The sequence below is a fragment of the Solanum lycopersicum genome, chromosome 9 (genome assembly GCF_036512215.1).
Source record: "Solanum lycopersicum chromosome 9, SLM_r2.1".
Taxonomy (NCBI): domain Eukaryota; kingdom Viridiplantae; phylum Streptophyta; class Magnoliopsida; order Solanales; family Solanaceae; genus Solanum; species Solanum lycopersicum.
The window spans coordinates 26,693,031-26,698,438 of NC_090808.1; the positions used below are offsets into that span (position 1 = coordinate 26,693,031).

General features: G+C 32.5%; 1 long non-coding RNA gene across 1 annotated transcript; it reads left to right on the top strand.

Moving 5' to 3' along the window:
* The first annotated feature begins 2,199 nt into the window (after window positions 1-2,199).
* LOC112942153 (uncharacterized) lies at window positions 2,200-5,021 on the top strand. The gene is made up of 2 exons (XR_003248154.1): window positions 2,200-2,789; window positions 4,661-5,021. It is a non-coding gene; the product is annotated as an uncharacterized lncRNA (long non-coding RNA).
* Window positions 5,022-5,408: the final 387 nt, after the last annotated feature.

Below are 5,408 nucleotides of genomic sequence, written 5' to 3' on the forward strand. Positions count from 1 at the left end.
TGAATTACGTATGAATGAATGAAGCATACTCTGTGTTTGCAAATGAAGTCCATGATTCCAAGGAATCATGGCATATAAATGAGTGTTACAAAAGATGTTATGTGCTATATGTTATATGATATGTTCTATGTGTTAGATGTTATGTGATATGTGCAATATTATAAGTATGATGATCCATGTTACTCTCATGGAATGACTTTCCTAATCCAAATTTGGAAAGCTTACTAACTTTCCTAATCCAAATTTGGAAAGTTCACTAACTTTCCTAATCTCAATTTGGCAAGTCCACTGACTTCTCTTTCCATAATCATGTTGTTAGGAAAGAGCTATCATTTCTCATGCATGTCCTTGGTGTGTGATTTCATATACCCATACTTAGTAAAAGTGTGTACTAATTCCATACAACTCTTAATTTTTAGGTTCAGGCACAGGTGGATGCTAGATCTTACAGGTTGACGTTGCAGATATCCGGATGTGGAGCTATCATTCGGACTTGGTAGGCCCTCATGCTTGTAAGGCTATATAATGTTATTATGTAGCTTAGATTTAGGCTTTAGATAGTTGAGCATGTTCCACTAGTGTTTCATTTCCTATTACATTTCAGACTTTGTATTGGTGCCGTTTTGGCAAGTACACATTTAATGCAGCTAAGAACTATTTCTTTCATTTGATGATATTAATGTTAGATGGTTGATGATTAACAATTATATATGTGATAGAATGTTTAGTAAACATGTTAGGAAACAAAATGTTTCAAATTTTCTGCTAAAATTAATCTAGATGAACTAAGAATGACGTATGTAGGCTTGTCTGCGACCTTTGAAAGGTTAACGACGCCGGTCTCGTCTGGGGTCTAGACTCTGGTCGTGACTTAAAAATTTTCCAAGCGTGCAACATCCTGATTCAGTGGTGGATGAGAAAAAATCTATGTAAAAGAGACGATTCCCAGTAGCAAGAGTTGTCCAAACCGAGTCAGACGATTCTCTTTGACAATTACGAGTTCTATCTAAGCGTCCGCATGTCCCAATTCACAATACAAGGTATGCATGGGCAAGAGTATTTTATGACCTAAGAAAAGGACACATACAGTGGATGCTTCAGAATTTTATGTCATAGAAGATAGCCACTCGAAGGGTCAAACGTCTTTTTTTGGTCCTTCCGGCATTAGAGGAATGCGACCCTACAACCCAAATAGGGTGATGCCGCAATTCGGCAAGATATATACCACACCCGTCCAAGGGGATACTAGCTCCTTCGTTATTTATTATAACGGGTATATTAAAATACTTTCGCCAAAGCCATCCTCTAAGAGTTGATCGTGTGCGTCAACATAAAAGGAAGTATCGCTTAAAATAGATACGAAGTCGGGTATGTTGATGTGAATGAAAATATATGTGTTTTGTAACTGTTTATGTCCTATGTTGATGTAATGAGGATATCGTAAACCCACTCCTTGTCAGAAATTGTCAAAAGATATACAAGTCACTATTAAAAAGTCCGACCAAATTTTTGGAGTCTTGAGTTTCTCAATCAAAAGAAAAATCCTATCTCCAACTCCTAAAACACTACTCTATCGTCTTAGGGAAGGAAAAATCGCAGCTATGGGAAAGGGTAAGAATATCAGGATGGAACTTACCGGAGAAGAGTTACAGATAAAAATAGAGAAAATCATGCACGAAATTCAAGAGGTTAAAGAAGAAGAATGAAGTTGTTGACACTATATTTCGGTCTGATAGTTTTAAAATGAATACGTCGTTTATTTTAGAAAGTTCAAATCACATGTTTTTTCATTTTATTGAAATTTGTTGATAATCATCCTTTTCCTCAAAGTACTAAGATTGTTGTCGGTTGTTATGTTGACATTATCTTGTCACAACCAAACGTTCAAATATTTGTTCATTTTTAATAGAATCATTATTTCTGTTAAATTGCATTTTTTTACATATAATTGATTATGTTTATTACATTTTTGTATATTCATTTTCTTTCTCTGTTACATTGTTAAATAATATTCATTTTGATATTCTGCGTAGTCTAAAAAACTCATTCAAATTTGAATACAATTTACATACACAGATATTTTATCAATCGATATTTTTCGGTCACAACCTCAAGTTCATAACTTGGGCCCAGAGTTTTCAACTACCTATATATGAAATAGGTATTCCATTAGGTTTTTGGTGGTATATAAATTATAGGACTAATTTATTTTCCAGATTTTCTTAATCTTAAAGATATTATTTATTGTACATACTTTTCCGGCCACCACCCTTCCCGGAGCATTTTCCGGCGAAGTCAAAACCACCCCCCAAATCCCATTTCGTTTTCCCCATTTTTTCCAGAGACCCTCCTCCCTTCCTCCACCTAGAAAACACCATAGCAGTCAACCATCACCTATTTCTGGCCAAATCTTTGCCAGACCCACCACAAGAAGACCCCAGTCCCTCTTATTTCATGTTGTCACCAGCAACCAAACTAACCCATCATCCCATTTCCTCCTTCTACAGCGAATAAGAGCCAGAAACTCCAAAACTCCATCCCCGTGTTTCCCCTTTGATCGCTACAACAAAGTAGCTCTTGTGAGGAGCTTCAAGCTCCGATGAACTAAAGCAAAATAAGAGCTAAATGGAATGGTCCCTTCCCCTTTTTCTCTTTACGGTTTTGATTCATTTTGTAGGTATTCCGTCCAACTCTTTCACTTTTTTTTCGGCGTGGGTACATCACCGGCGAATAATAAAGTTGCTGCTCAAAGCTCCGGTTAGAAATGAATTCAGATCTGTCCGGAAATGGTAATATTTTGACAAATCATATAAGTCACTATTTTGTTTAGACATTTATATTAATTGTTGCATTATCTTTTGTAATGTTGGGCTCTTTCTCATAATTTTATTGTTATTGTTTTCATTGTTTGTTGAGTTGGTTTATGTTGCTTATTTTTATTGGTAAATTTATTTTTAATGAGTTGTTTAGTCATAGTAAAAGTGATTGTGTTTTGCTGTAATTTCATTTTTGTCTTTAGTTATAATATAATTAATGAAATGTTTCACGGTCTGAAATGTTTTACATCAATTTGGCACTATTTATTAAATTCCCCTTTCTTTTAGTTATATTATTTTGATTTTTGTGTTAAAAGCTTAGTTTCCACACATTCATTTTGTAAATATTAAAATCTTTCCATTAAGTTGAGTTTTGTGGTAGACATACCTCATTTTGATGATATGTTACATTTATTATTATTGGCATGTTATCTTTTTATCGTATTTTGTTACTTTCACTTTTCGTTATCATTAATATTTATACAGGTCATAATTTAAAATTGACCAATGATAAAATCTATCCGCCAGTTTTGGAGACTTCCCCATTATAAAAGATGGAAAATTTAATCAAGTTTATATTATTTATTTGTTAAATTTGGCGGATGAAGAAATTACCGTCGTTTCTAAAGCCTCCCATATTAATAAGACGGGTTTTTTATTTCAAATTATTATTTCTTATATTCAATTTTATTCATATTTATTTATTACTAACACTTTAACTAAGTGTGTTTACAAGTACCCAAGACTTGCTTCCTTGAAGTTATTCGAAAGGAGTTCGAATTACATTTTTTTTAAATTCATTATTTTGTACATACCGATTTTAGGTAAACCTCAAGTCGATATTATTATTGCATTTTATTGTGTATATGGAATGTTTATTATATTTGTACAATATTTTATTCTCCTCCTCAATTTGAAAAGATGAACTCAATCGAGAACCACAACTGTGGATTTCAAAGGATGCCTAACCCCTTCCCTTCGAAATAGTTTGAACCCCTTACCTAGATCAATTGATTTCATAGACTATCTTTTAAGTTAATTTATTAATTGGTTTCCTAGTTTTCCTAAAAATTAGGTGACGGCTCCCTTTTATCCCTTTAAACTCATTTTACCCCTTTTAACCCTTTTTAAACCTTTATAAATTTTAAGTAAATTCTTTTTTAATTGAGTCATCGCGATGTTGCTCCCATTCAAATGATGTCAACAGAATGGCGACTCTAGGTGGAAAAGTAGTGGTTCTAACATTCTGGGCTTATTTTTTCAAATTAAGGATATTATTCTTTATTGTGTTATTCATTATATCTATTATATTTTGTTGATTATTTGCATATCGTACTCATTATTTATTTATTGTTTATTGTATATTGTCATTGCATTTAATGAAATAATTTCCGCCAAATGGAAAATAGAATGCATTAGGACAAAGATGGTTACGTGGCTTTTCACAGCTGTCCTTCAAAAAAACACCTTCGAATTTTTTTAAAGTGATAAACAAATAGTTGGCTTGCAGTCATCCAACGTTGTTTATTATACTTCATCCAGTAGTTTGTCCAACTCGAGTAAACAGGTCTCTCTTTAAGCCCTCTCTTAGTCAGCTAGTGTAGAGTGAAGCCAAAACCTCATATTAAGCATGACACAAAACTCGAGACACATTTGTATAAGACATGTATTCATTGTTTGCATGTTATGTGATATACTTGTTATATGTGAATATGTTGTATAATAGTCTATTATTTTAAAATCACTCTTGCTAACCTAGTTTTAGAATATTCATAATTCAAGCGAGTTTTTATTCAAGTTATAATTTGTTGGAACTACGTTTGACCTGATTCCTGCTTCAACAGGATACGTAGGCTCTATCAAGGCTCGGTCATCTTCCCCGTAAGCATTCCAAATTTTTAATACAGAAACTGGGGCAAAATTTTTGCGAAAGTCTTCAAAAAATTTACAATGGAGAAAGTTGTTAAACACCAGAGGTTTGTTGAAGCTGAAACAGGGGCAAAATTTTTAAGGAATGCCCATAAAAATTCCATCAAGGTTGTACACAGACTCCATAATTTATTAAGCTTCACTCTCAGTTAGTTCATATATTTTGCTTTAATTTTTTTATATGATGATATTCATTGTATAACTTTGATTTTTATTTATCCAGCATTTCATTACAAAAGATGGTTTTATTTGAAATTTTTTAAGTTGGGTTGTCTACCCTTCAATGTAACTCATTTATTTTTTTACTTTTATTGTTTTTCTTTAATTTAAAAAAATTCTTTTTTCGTTAAATTTAGGTGGTCCGCCTTCAATGTGACTCTTTGATTTCTTCATGCTTGTTAAGTTTTGTTTAAATAATTAAAAATAATTTTTGTTAAATTTGGTTGCCCGCCTTCTAATCTGACTCATTGGTTTTTCATTCCTATTATTTTTCCTTCCAAAAATTTATATGTTCAAATATAGGTTTTATGTCATGTCTAGAAGAACTACGCGAACCTGATTCTTATCAATGAGATACGTAGGCAGACCTTATTGGGTTCAGTATTCTTTATTCAAAAGATATTCTATTTTTTATTCTTTTAGTGTTTATATTTTAAAATCATT